Source organism: Anolis sagrei, chromosome 1 (genome assembly GCF_037176765.1).
Source record: "Anolis sagrei isolate rAnoSag1 chromosome 1, rAnoSag1.mat, whole genome shotgun sequence".
NCBI classification, from domain to species: domain Eukaryota; kingdom Metazoa; phylum Chordata; class Lepidosauria; order Squamata; family Dactyloidae; genus Anolis; species Anolis sagrei.
Window position 1 is genome coordinate 273,662,445 of NC_090021.1, and position 14,534 is coordinate 273,676,978.

The 14,534-nt window shown below is 43.8% G+C and overlaps 1 protein-coding gene across 5 annotated transcripts in view; it reads right to left on the reverse strand.

The window, feature by feature from the left end:
* LRRC4C (leucine rich repeat containing 4C) overlaps nucleotides 1–14,534 on the reverse strand; it is a 1,028,842-nt gene that overhangs the window by 720,687 nt on the left and 293,621 nt on the right. The window lies entirely within an intron of this gene.

Genomic DNA, 14,534 nt, shown 5'->3' on the forward strand with positions numbered 1-14,534 from the left:
TACATGAATTAAAACTGCATCACTTAGGATGAGGTGGTGACATCCTAGGGTTGCATGCACTGCCCATGGCAGTTTTTTTAAAAGTCTCTATTCTATCTTCTGAAGAACCTGAAGAAGTTCTGTAGAAGTTAATGTAGAAAATAGATTGGCCCCATTAAGCCTAATTAATTGGAAGACATGAGAACCCAAGGACCTTGACAGTGAGGAATGCAAAAAGACACTATCTATAAGCAAAAAGAAAGACAAGTCACAATGGATGAGAGATTAAAGTCTTCAAGCAGTAAAAAGACAGATAAGAAGCAAAAGTAAAAAGAAACAGAAATAGAGTCAGAGCCCTGAATATAACCGTTCATCAACTTTGTACAGAGACAAAAAAGAGCTACTATAATAATCAACACAGAGAAATAGAAAGTGACAACAAAATAGGAAGAACAAGATTCAAAAAAACAAAGGGAAATTTAAACCAATAGTGGAAATATGCTATGACCAACAGGTAACACATTACTTGATCAAGTAGAAATATAAAGATGATGAATACAATTCGCAGGAGAAGTATATATAAGAAACAAAAGGGTAACAGATTCAATCAAGGAAGAACCATGCAACGATAAATTTCAAATTTTAGATAGTGCAGAGGATTCAGACCACTTGACAGAAACAAATTACAAGAAACAAATGGTAAACGAATAGGGTTGCTTCAAGCTACAGAGACAAAATCAACTTTAGTTCTAACTAAAAGAAAAGGAACATTAGGGAATGCAAGCAAAGTGATGCTCAAAATCTTCCAACAAAGACTCTTTACACATATGGAGTGACAAATGCCAGATTTCCAAGCTAGGTGCAGAAAAGGAAGAGATATTAGGGATCATATTGCAAACATATGTTGGATAATGAAGCATACCAAAATTTACAGAAGAACATCAACCAGTTTTATAGATTATAGCAAAGTGTACATCAGGGGTACCCAAACTACAGCCTGCGGGCCGTATGCGGCCCGCCGAGGGCATTTCTCCGGGCCGCGTGGCCTGGCCTGGCCTGGCCACGCCCACCCGGGGCCGCTCCGCTAATTGTGGACACTTCCTTCTTCTCTCTATCTCCTGGCTGCTGTCTCTTTAAATCTCCACATCGACGGAGGCGCCTTTTCCTCATGGAGGCCGAGCGGCCGGAGCAGAGGGGGTCTTTTTCTTCCTTATCCATACTCCCCTATTCCTGGAGTGAATTGGTTGGTCCCGCGTATGTGAGCCTGAGCTGAGGAGGACGGTACCATTCAGCGCGGAGGGGGTTTTGGACACATAGAGACACCCCTCTTCCTGAGAGGAATTGGTCCATGCCAGGTATTGGAGCCTGTGCTGAATTGGACGGTGCCTTTCTTCGCGGAGGGGGGAAGAGGCGGTGTGGAGATTTAAAGAGACAGCGGCCGGGAGATAGAGAGAAGAAAGAAGGGAGGAAGGAAGGTGAGCACACCCCTCGGCGTTGGCGGCGTTGGCCTCCATGAGGGAACGGCACCTCCGTCGATACCGCCGCCACTTTGTTCCGGATTGAGGAGGAGGAAGAGGAGGAGGAGGCGGAGGAGGCTGCTCCAGTGCAGCGGAGGCGGACCAGGTCCCACTGCCTTGGCCCTCTTTCCGCCTCTTTCCCCGGAGGAAAGGGGAGGAGGGTTGATGTCTCAGGGGGCCCGGACATGAGAACAAGCCCCCACAGCGCCGCTGTCAAAAGGTTTGGCACTTTTGGAATATCAGTGCCAAGTTTGCAGGTGAACTATAAATCCCAGCAAATACAACCCCCAAATGCCACCAGTGTTCACATTTGGGCATATTGAGTATCAGTGCCAAGTTTGGTCCGGATCCATCCTTGTTTGAGTCCACAGTGATCTCTGGATGTAGGTGAACTACAACTCTAAAACCAAAGGACACTGCCCACCAAACCCTTCCAGTATTTTCTGTTGGTCATGGGAGAACTCTGTGTCAGGTTTGGTTCAATTCCATTGTTGATGGGGTTCAGAATGTTCTTTGATTATAGGTAAACTATAAATCCCAGCAACTACAACTCCCAAATGACAAAATCAATTTTTTTGAGTGAGGGACATACATTGGGTTGTTAAGTGTCCAGTACTTTTTGAGTTCTGTTAATCCCACAAACGAACATTACATTTTTATTTATATAGTTTTATTTCCTATATTTATACCCTGCCCTTCTTCCCCCCCAAAAGGGGACTCATGCTTACATATTCCAAAAACCACTTTCAAAAAGACAGAAAATAGAATGTTTTCCTCATTTTAATTGGAACTATTTTATCTTCAGAAATGCTAAAACCATGCTTTATGTTCAGATTGTAACAATAAAAATACATCCTGCATATCAGATATTTACATTACAATTCATAACAGTAGCAAAATAGGACATGTGCAGTGTGCATAGGAATTTGGACATCGTTTTTTTTTAAATCCGGCCCCCCATTTAAAAAGTTTGAGGACCCCTGGTGTACATCATACAATGTATGGATTGCTCTTTGAAGCATATGAACATATCATATACAAAGCAGGATTAGACTGAGAGGAAAGAGTGGATCATCAACAATTTAAGATATGATTATAATACTAGGAGAAAATAGCAACACATTGGGAAAAATATTTAAGGAAGTCAAGGAAAAAAGCAAAACACCAGGTTCACAACTGAACATTAACAAAACAAAAATGATCACAAAATGAAAACACTGAAATAGTTCAAGATTTTCCATAACTTAGTTCAATTATTAATCCAAATGGACACTGCAATCAAAACATCAGAAGAAATCTAGGGCTTGGAAGGGCAGCTATGAAAGAATTAGATAAGATCTTAAAGTATAAAAATAATTAAATATTAAAGTTAGGTATTTCATGCTATAGTATTTCCAACTTCTATGTATGTCTGTGAAAGCTAGGCAGTGAAAAAGCTGACAGGAAGAAAATCCACTTATTTGAAACATATTGCTGGAGAAGATTTCTAGAGACAACTAAAAAAGACAAATAAATGGGTCCTAGAACAAATCAAGCCTGAACTTTTTCTAGAAGCCAAGAAGACTAAACTAAGAACGTTGTACTTTGGTCATATGATATAAACCACTAGAAAAGAAAAAAAATGCTTGGTAAGGTAGAAGGCATCAGAAAAATTCATCAGAAAAAGTGAGACATGAAAGAAGCCTCCGAGGAGATTATTATTATTATTATTATTAACTTTATTTGTACCCTGCTATCATCTCCCGAAGGACTCGATGCGGCTTACAAAGGCCAAGGCCGCAAAACACAACACAACAAATAACACCAAAAGCAAAATTAAAAACAGTTAAAGCAATATTAACGACATGCAATAGACAGTATATCAAGACACAATAAAAACTGAGCCGGGCCAGAGTAATGGGTACAGGATTAAAAGTGCTAATGTGACAGGTGGCATACGAGGATTATAGGGCAAGTGCAGTGTGCGGTGTGCAATAATCTTAGTTCTACTAAAAAGTGCTTCGAGGACTTGTTATTGGAGATTTCCTATTCTGGAAAGGCACATCAGAACAGCCAGGTCTTCAAGTTCTTTCTAAAGACTGCCAATGTAGGGGCCTGTCTAAGATCTTTTGGGAGGGTGTTCCAGAGTCGGGGGGCCACCACAGAAAAGGCCCTGTCTCGTGTCCCCACCAGCCATGCCTGTGACGCTGGCAGAACCACGAGCAGGGCCTCACCAGATGACCGGAGTGAACGTGTGGGTTCATAGATGGAGATGCGGTCACTCAGGTAGGCAGGACCCAAACCGTTTAGGGCTTTGTAGGTAAGCACCTGCACCTTGAATTGGGCTCGGAAAATAAATGGCAGCCAGTGGAGCTCCTTGAACAGGAGGGTTGACCTCTCTCTGTAAGGAGCCCCAGTTAGCATCCTGGCTGCTGCCCGTTGGACCAGTTGGAATTTCCGAGCCGTTTTCAAGGGCAGCCCCACATAGAGCGCATTACAGTAATACAATCTAGAGGTGACCAAGGCATGGACCACCCCGGGCAGATCAGCCTTCGTGAGGTACGGTCGCAGTTGGCGCACGAGTCTCAATTGTGCAAAAGCCCTCCCGGACACCGCCGACGCCTGAGCCTCAAGCATGAGCGATGAATCCAAGAGGACTCCCAAACTGCGGACCTGTGCTTTCAAGGGGAGTGTAACCCCGTCCAACACAGGTTGCCACCCTATACCCCGATCCGGTTTGCGATCGACCAGGAGAACCTCTGTCTTGTCGGGATTGATCTTAAGCTTGTTCCTCCTCATCCAGATCGACACAGCGGCCAAGCACTCGTCCAGCACCCAAGAGGCCTCCTTGGAATTAGGTGGAAAAGAGTAGTAGAGTTGTGTGTCATCTGCGTAGAGATGGCACCTAACTCCAAAACTCCGGATAACCTCTCCCAGCGGCTTCATGTAGATGTTAAAAAGCATGGGAGATAAAATGGAGACTTGCGGGACCCCACAGGTCAAGGGCCAGGGGTCCGAGCAGGCATCTCCCAGCTTCACCATCTGGGTTCGTCCCTCCAGGAAGGACTGGAGCCATGACAAAACCGTACCTCCGACACCCATCCGAGAGAGTCAACCCAGAAGGATACCATGATCGATGGTATCGAAAGCTGCTGAGATGTCCAAGAGAACCAACAGAGTCACACTCCCCCTGTCCAGATCTCTACGGAGGTCATCCACCAAGGCGACCAAGGCTGTCTCGGTGCCGTGACCAGGCCTGAAGCCAGACTGTGACTGATCTAGGTAATTGATGTCATCCAAGAATCCCTGGAGCTGGAAGGTGACCACCCGCCCCCGAACCTTAGCCAAAAAAGGGAGGTTGGAGATCGGTCTGTAATTGTTCAGCACCGTGGAGTCAAGGGAAACCTTCTTAAGGAGTGGCCGAACCACAGCCTGTTTCAGATTGGATGGAAAAATCCCTTGCTCCAACGATTCATTAATGATCAACACAAACCAATCAACCAACCCCCCCCCCCCCGGCCGATTTAATTAGCCAAGATGGGCAAGGGTCTAGAGCCGATGTGGTCGCCCTCACAGCCCCAAGGACCTACTCCATGGTTTCAGGAAGAACAAGCCTAAAAGAATCCCACAAAATTGGACAAGCAGATGCCTCAGTCACCTCACCTGGTACTGCGATGAAATTGGAGTCGAGCTCAAGACGTATCCGAGCAACTTTACCTGCAAAATGGTGTGCGAGCTCGCAACACCGAGCTGCTGGGTCGTCGAAGGTCTCCTCCCCCACAGGTGGGTGAAGGAGTTCCCCGACAACCCGAAACAGCTCCGATGATCTGTTTGCTGCAGACGCTATACGGGTGGTCGTGAAAGATTCCCTGGCCACCCGTATAGCCACGGAATATGCCTTAAGCGAGGCTTTAGCCCATGCTTGGTCGGACACATCCCGAGAACCCCTCCATTTGCGTACTAGCCCCCTTCTCATGTGCTTCATCACAGCCAACTCCCTAGTGAACCAGGGGGACTGTCTGTCACGGCGCAACGTGATGGGGTGTTCGGGAGCGATCGTATCTATCGCCCTGGCCATTTCCCTATTGTAGAGATCAACCAAGGCATCGACCGAATCGCCAGGCTCCATGGCAGGAAGAACCCCAAGATTCCTCAGGAATCCATCCGGATCCATCAGTCTCTTGGGGCGGACCATCTTAGTCTGTCCTCCACCCCTGCGGAGGTTAAGGGGCGCAGAGAGTCTAAAACTGACCAGATAATGATCAGACCATGACACTGGAAGGATGTTTTGGTCTTCCACTCTGATCATTCCACTGTCTGCTACAAAAACTAGGTCAAGAGTGTGGCCAGCCTGATGAGTGGGTCCAGATATAATTTGTGACAGTCCCATGGTCGTCATGGCGGCCATGAAGTCCTGAGCTGCACCGGTCAAGGAGGTCTCGGCATGAATGTTAAAGTCTCTCAGCACAACCAGGCATTGGGAGGCCAGGGCCGAATTGGAGACCACCTCTGCTAGCTCAGACAGGGAGACTGCTGGGTCACGGGGTGGGCGGTACACCAGCAGAAACCCCACACTGTCACAGTTCCCCACCCTCAGGTGGACACACTTGAACCCAGATGTTTGCGGAACAGCGCATCTGACCACGGCGATGGATTGCCGAAAGACTACTGCGACCCCTCCTCCCCGCAGTAACACATCCGGGTATCCCCAGGGCATCTTTGTAGATGGCCAATTCTTTCACACCAGAAGCAACTTGCAGTATGTTCTCAAGTTGCTTCTGGCATAATAAAAAAAATCAGGAAAAGAAGACTGCATTCCAGATGGATACTCAATCAAGGAAGCTTCTGTCCTGAGATTTTAAGACCTGAGCATGATGATATTGATAATGAGCTGACTTAGAGTCAAGGAGTCAACAGAAGTACTTCAACTTTGTCTCTAGTATCCTTCCCTCCAGTGAGCAGTCGGGCTTTATTTCCTGGAGGATGGACTGGTTGGATCTTCTCGCAGTCCAAGGCACTCTCAGAACTTTCCTCCAACACCACAGCTCAAAAGCATTGATCTTCCTTCACTCAGCCTTCCCTAAGGTCCAGCTCTCACATCCGTAGGTTACTACAGGGAATACCATGGCTTTGACTATGCAGATCTTTGTTGCCAGTGTGATGTCTACTCTTTACTATTTTATCGAGATTGGACATTGCTCTCCTCCCAAGAAGTAAGCGTCTTCTGATTTCCTGGCCACAGTCTGCATCTGCAGTAATCTTTGCACCTAGAAATACAAAGTCTGTCACAGCCTCCACGATTTCTCCCTCTATTTTCCTCACTACCTCTGAGGATGCTTGCCATAGATGAAGGCAAAACGTCAGGAGAAATGCCTCTAGAACATGGCTCTATAGCCCGAAAAAACCCACAAGAACCTAGTGTTTCTGAAATTGTTGTTGTTCATTTGTTCAGTCATCTCCGACTCTTCGTGACCTCATGGACCAGCCCACGCCAGAGCTCCCTGTCGGCCGTCACCACTACCTCTGAGGATGCTTGCCATAGATGCAGGCAAAACATCAGGAGAAATGCCTCTAGAACATGCCTCTATAGCCCAAAAAACCCCCACAAGAACCTAGTGATTCCAGCCATGAAAGCCTTCGACAATACAATTTCAGAAACACCTTTAAAAGCAATTCACCCTCCTTCCCAATTTCATGAGTATTGAAATATTTTTCATTGATCACACAGCCCTATTATATACTGTATATGAGGCCCCTTGAACCATAAGAAATAAAAAAAATTCACTGTTATTTACTAATTCTTGAATTGCCTCTTTTAAAAATCAAATTGCCTCCCTGCGGAGAGTGTGCCCCATGTTGGGAACCAGGGGGCTATGTGATCTTTCAAGAGACCAAAAGGGAAGAAATGGGTCCCTGATCCACAGCCTAAATTCATGATTCATAAGGAATAGCAGGCCTATTACTTTGCATTTCTCTCCCCAGCCACACACACACAAAATATTGCTTTTATATCCCTTTCTCTTAGGCTGGATCTACACTGTCATATAATTCAGTTTCTAAATATAGATTATCTGTTTAACTGGATTATTTGAGTATACACTCATAGCAGGGGGTTGAACTAGATGGTCCATGTGATCTTTTCTAACTCTATGATTCTATTATTCTACACTGCCATAAAATCCAGTTCAGAGAAGATAATCTGGATTCAGAAACTATTATATGGGAATGTAGATGGGGCTTTACATTTCACTACCCATTGGTCTAAATCAGTTAGTTCCTTATAATTGCACAAAAATGTTTCTCTTTTTTGTGTTTCTAATTAAATATCTGAGGTAAAACCCTTCCACATAAAGAGCTATGTGAGTTACACATGTTTTCAAGCTGTAGTAGAAATGGCCCACACAAATTGAGTAGTCATTGAAAAGTTCAGGTAGTGTTTTACTACTGTTGTTGTTTTCTCTTATGGGTCACATAATGGCTTTAGAAGTGTGACTTAGACAAAGGAACTGACATAGGAAGGTAAATTTAAACCTTCCATCTTGAGTGTCATTTTCTGTTAAAATCAGAAGCTCCATGTTGCTGCTTTGAAGTATGACATATCCAGATCACAGATCTTCCATATTATGTCTACTTGAGTCTAAAGATTACCAGATGAAAGATGAGAACAGAAGCTAAAGGCATGATTACAATTTTTCAGACTGAAATATTTTATTTTGCATGAATAAACTATTTCACTTTTGATTACAATTAGGGAAATGTTGTCAACTCATACATAGATACACATAAACAAAGTTTACAGACAAGAATGGGGGAGGACCTACTCTGGTAGATTTGTATTTCTCTGTCATTCTGATAATGTGGACTGATTTCCATACAAGCTTACCTCAAATAGAAGTTATCCCTTAAGGTGCCAAAAGACTCTTTGTAGGCTAACATGACTTTCCCGGAAATGTAACTAATAAATTTACTTGTAGAGTTACACAGAATTAGAGAATGTGTCATGAAACATCAAGACATCAGCCCTGAGACTTTTTTTACAGCTGGAGACTGTTTGTAAGAATATATATTTATTCAAAACCACTTTAAACAATGAACCAAAATTATGCACAGAAAATAGGGAATTCTGCCTTGTGCAGAATTCCCTGTTTTCACAGCAAAATTAAAAACATGTCACAAGTATCAAACAAAATTATTACCAAAGTGCAAAAGGGGTTCCCATTAGGGAGGGAATTTGAAATTATTTATTCTTAGATGTGACAACAAAATAAAAAATTGCATCCCTAGTTACTGGACCATGACCTAACCGAATACTAGCAAAGTGGTATCACAGACTCAAATACTGGCTTATGCCATGCCTTTTTGTTGCATACAGATTTTAAATTACTTTTGAGAAATGGAAAATTATAGATTTTGGGTCACATTGCTTTCCTCAGACACTCTGTGTGGATTCACTAAATAGATCCCCCAAACCAGTCTTTTCAGTCCTCCCAGTGTACCCATACAAATACCCTCAGGACTTTCCCCTGTCTTTGGCTTTACATCTGGCTTATTTTTTAAAAGAAAAGAAAAGGGTAACACATGTCTGGGAACTTTTGCAAAGGAAAATCTATTACATGGTGATGTGTTAAGCATTCTATCCTGTGGTCTAACTTTCGAATGCCAAATATTCTGCCACATCGTATTAGTACTATGATGGAAACACAACTTTGGCATCCCATCTGTGGTCTGTGAAAGGAACCATATGCCTGATATTATCTTTGAAACATGTGCCTCAATGGCAGATGGAAAAGCCAATGATAAATCCCTAAGTCACTGAAAATGAATACTTGATGTGAACAAGTTGGTGACAGTTGAACAAAAGATTTATCCTGTTGAAAATAATTTAGTCCCTGCTGCAAGCAACTAATCAATAAGGACAAGAAGGTAACCATAGGAATCAACATGTCTCTTAAAACAATGAAGACAGATGGAGAGACAAGGAAAAGACAGACAACAAATTATTCATTAGAAAAGTCTACTTTAAAATTCATCAAATTTCAAGAGCATTTTGCATATCTCTTGTGAGGAAATTAATTCCTCAAATATATCCTTGAAGCTAGTTTCTTTTTAAAAAATGCTCAGGAGGTTTTACATTTTATTTAAAATATTTAATATCGCATTACATGATCAAAATATTTATTTGGCAATGAAACACATTCCCAAATAGTATTGCATTATATCCTGTGAATTTTCCTCTTCAACAACTTGCAATTCTCAGTAAAGAAACAGCTAATAATAATGACCATATTTATCTTATAAGAACACCCAGAGATCTAATTGCCACAAAAAGATAAAATGCATGGAAGGCATTTTCAAGACAGTTTTGGTATAGCTGGTACTATATTATTTATATTTAGATTTAGGTCCTTGATAGCTAATTAAAAAAAACAGAAAAAAGTTTCCATATTTATTTCCTATCGATGTGAGATTTATATTGTTGTAGTGGTGAGAAATTTAAAAACTGATTTTTATCAGACTGGGGGCCCTTTTTCAATGGCTAAAAACCCAGAAGGAACTGGGCTAAAAGGGAGTGGGGGGTGGTTAAACAACATTTAGCCAAAGTGTGGGTGGAAACAGGTTAACAGCTGAACAGTACGTGTTAAAAAGGTGTTTCAAAAACCCAATTCTGCTCCCAAAATGTGAACCTTTGCATGACTGTATATCCCTGCAGTCATGCAAATAGTGCTTTCCTTTCCCTTATGTGGACTGCTCCAGCACACATGCATGTTTTAAAAGCCCAAAACAGCTGATCAGCTGCTCAGGCTGTCAAAACATGGAGACACACACACAGAGGTGGCTCAAGGGAATCACAATTAGAAAGCAATTAGAACTCGGTGAAAACATTCCTTTCTTTTCATCTTTTTTAGAATTAAAAATTTATTGTTTTATAGTGTACTAGCTGTGCCCTGCCACGCGTTGCTGTGGCTTTTAGTAAGAGTTTTGAAGTCTGTGCCTGGCCTCTCTTCCTTCCTTCACTCGCCCTCTTTCCCTCTTTCTCTCTCTCACACTCCTTCCTTTCCCCTCTTTCTCTCTCTCTCTCTCCCCCTCTCTCTCTCTGGCATCCCTCCGTCCTCCCCCTTCTTTATGCTTGTGTGTAAACTTGAGTACCTTCTGTTGGTCATGGGGGTTCAGTGTGGCATGTTTGCCCCAATTCTGTCGTTGGTGGGGTTCAGGATGCTCTTTGAGTCTTGGTAAACTCTGAATCCCAGTGACTACAACTCCCAAATGTCAAGGTCTATTTCCCTCAAACTCCATCTGTGTGGATATTAGGGCGTATTGAATGCTTTGGTCCGGATCCATCATTGTTGTCTTCCAAGTCGCCCCCTCCCTTCTCCCCACCCCTTCCCTCCCTGAGTCACTCCTTCCCTCCTCCCCCCCCTCCGGAAAGACACGCCCCCTCCCTTCGCCCCACCTCTTCTCTTCCTGATTGACTCCTGGAAGGAAAGGGGTGGGGCGAAGGGAGGGGGCGTGTCTTTCCGGAGGGGGTTGGAGGAGGGAAGGAGTGACTCAGGGAGGGAAGGGGTGGGGAGAAGGGAGGGGGCGAATTTGAAGACACGCCTCCTCCCTTCTCCCCACCCCTTCCCTCCCTGAGTCACTCCTTCCCTCCTCCCCCCCCTCCGGAAAGACACGCCCTCTCCCTTCGCCCCACCCCTTTCCTTCCAGGAGTCAATCAGGGAGGGAAGGGGTGGGGCGAAGGGAGGGGGCGTGTCTTTCCGGAGGGGGTTGGAGGAGGGAAGGAGTGACTCAGGGAGGGAAGGGGTGGGGAGAAGGGAGGGGGCGAATTTGAAGACACGCCTCCTCCCTTCTCCCCACCCCTTCCCTCCCTGAGTCACTCCTTCCCTCCTCCCCCCCCTCCGGAAAGACACGCCCCCTCCCTTCGCCCCACCCCTTTCCTTCCAGGAGTCAATCAGGGAGGGAAGGGGTGGGGCGAAGGGAAGGGGCGTGTCTTTCCGGAGGGGGGGGAGGAGGGAAGGAGTGACTCAGGGAGGGAAGGGGTGGGGAGAAGGGAGGGGGCGAATTTGAAGACACGCCCCCTCCCTTCGCCCCACCCCTTTCCTCCGTGACTCACTCCTTCCCTCCTCCCCCCCCTCCGGAAAGACACGCCTCCTCCCTTCGCCCCACCCCTTTCCTCCGTGACTCACTCCTTCCCTCCTCCCTCCCTCTCCGGTTAGACACGCCCCCTCCCTTCACCCCACCCCTTTGTGTGTGCCACGCGGGGGGGGGGTGAGGGGCGGCGCGTGCGCGCGTGGCGGGGAGTTTGCACCGCGCACGTGTGTGTGTGTGTGCCGCGCGGGGGGAGGGGGGGAGGGGCCGTGCGTGCGCGCGTGCCGGGGAGTTTGCGCCAGTGCGCATGTTCAGTTGTTTTGCGGTGTTTTTGTCGTTGTTGTGGTGTTTTTTTTTGAATTTGGAGTACATTAGTTTGTACCGAGTGGGTTGTCCTAGGGGCATGGCAATTCTGGTTCAGTTTCGTTGGGGGGTTGTGGAGTTATACGGCTCCGTACGACGCCCCTTACAGATTTATATTATAGATGTACATAAAAACAAAGCAGACAACAGAAAAACCAAAAAGAAAAAAAGAAAAAAGAAAAAAGAAATACAAAAGATGAAGCAAGTTTACAAAATGGTATACAGTCAGCACTCGTTAAACATGTGAAAAATCCAATTGGGCTGTACAGTTATTATACCTTAACATTTCTTGTTCCTCTAACCCCACGCTCACGAACCCAACCCCCATGACCTCCAACACCCTTCAATATGGATCACATAGCTAACTCACAACTACCTATATATCTTATTTCACTAAATCTCCTTTTTGACAATCTTCAAGTCTACCTTTCTTTTGCTCTTTATCATATTAAACAGGGCTTGAATTTAGAGTTGGGTAAGAAAAGGGAATAAGAAATCTGCTTGTGTATAAATCAAGGTATTTGCATTTGCACATATGAGGTCCAGCAAATTCAGAGAATTTTTTTAATCAACCGGATGACCTTCCCTACCCTCCATCTTGATCTCCTTCAATTCTCTCAGACCAGAAGCAAATTGCAGTTTTTTAAGTTGTTTCTGACACGATAAAAAAAAGTGTCATCCAGTGGGTGCATATTTGTTCCCTTTGCTGTTATTGTTTATTTCCACTGTTAACATTGCACTAGTTTTACCTACTGTTTTCTAGTTTAAATCCAAGACTAATTCTTTTGCCAGATGGAAGGAGAAAAAATTCCTCCTGGATAAATTTTAATATCTGGATTTCTGATTCAAAACAAGGAAGTTGACCAAGAGATGCCTAAAATTCTTCATGTAGGTTTCAATTCCCTGTGGCTATTCATTTTGAAAAAAATGTAAACACACCATAATATGCTGTTTTATTCCAAACAAGATCATTGGTTTATCTAGCTCAGAAGTTATATTGAATGTCTCTTTATGGTAAGAGTGAGAATAATGTTACTTTCAGGCTACATGGGGCCCCAGATCCCACTACCTGCCCCCTGTTTCAAGTTATATTTGCCACTCCAACATGTTGAAGAACATGAAAATAGCCATGTCACATTCCCAGGAGCACCCTGCAAAGAGTCATACCAGCGAGGCTGGGCCAAGGGACAGGACACACAAGACAGGACAGGGGGATGCTGCAACTGATATATATATGTGTGTGTGTGTGTGTGTGTGTGTGTGTGTGTGATGTTATATTTTCCTTTGCTGTCACCAATTTATTATAAATGTTTCTTTTGCTGCCACCATTTATTGATCCATAGGCCACCTTCTTGTTAGGATGTTCAAGAAGACACACAAACTCTTTAGGTGAAATGAAAACATAATGTTTATTTTATTCTTGAACAGTAAAGATGTTTAATGGTTTCAATAAACTGTCAGGATTTACTTAAACAGAAAATGGCTTTACATCATGAGTTTCTTGCAAATAATGTTCCACACAAACAGGTTGTTTTAAACCTTTTAAATACTCTTTCTTTGAGGCTTCAACCCCAGCACTCTAAAACTTTAGAGGCCCACTATATTTCTTACTCCTTCTCCCTGAAGGCTTTAGTTACTTTATTCAAAGCAGTATCTTTCTAATAACAGCTCCCAAAACTCTTCCTTCCTTCTCCTCAAATCTCCTAAACTCTAACTCCCTCTTCAAACTCCAAACTCCAACAAAGCTCTTGGTTTTCCCTTTGCTCCACCCATCTCTGGTTGCTAAGCAACTCCCTTAACTTTCATCAGCCAGTCAGACTGCATCAGCTATGAAGCTGCCTGATCACTCCTCCACCCTGCACTCCTTAGCTTTCCCAAGCCAAGCGTGTTACTGCATGTACACCAATCTTGTAAGGTAAGCTAATCTGTTACACACCCCAACACCATTTTGTCTACAAATATCCCAATTTACTTCTGTAATCCCTCTCAAAAAACCATTTTCATGTGGATTACTTAGGACTCATAGTTGCCCACTTTTTTTTGTAAGGCTTCAGCAATAAATATTATCAGCCCTACCTGGATATGCCAAATGCTGATCCTGGGTATATAGAGTCCTCTATGACTGGACTATAGCATTTTGACAGTCTTAAAACATTTTGCCCCTTTCCAATTATCCATGCTGCAGACTGATAAAACAGTCTCTGTAGACATTAGTCTCCAAGGATGCTGATATTGAAAGGGAAAAAAAAAACAGAGTCATTGGTTTTGTGTGACCTGTATCTGACAAGTTGATATGCTTGTCATGCATGTTACATTAATGGATCTGAAATTCATGAAATAAAGGATAACTTGTAAAGATTTCTAACCTTCATCTCTAGATATAAAACTTATCATATTTTATACATATAGCATTGCAACTTCAAATCAGGACTGTCTGCTATGGTGTAAGGAATATATCATATGCTTATGAGTTGAAAATCATAAGATAGGAGTGATTTCCATTTGATGCCCACAGAATTGCAATATTTAAATGTTATATAAGTTGGACAAGAGTTTCTGATGAAACAGTAGATCAAACCCAGCTAGGTTAGCACTAAAAAGAGTTTCTCTCCC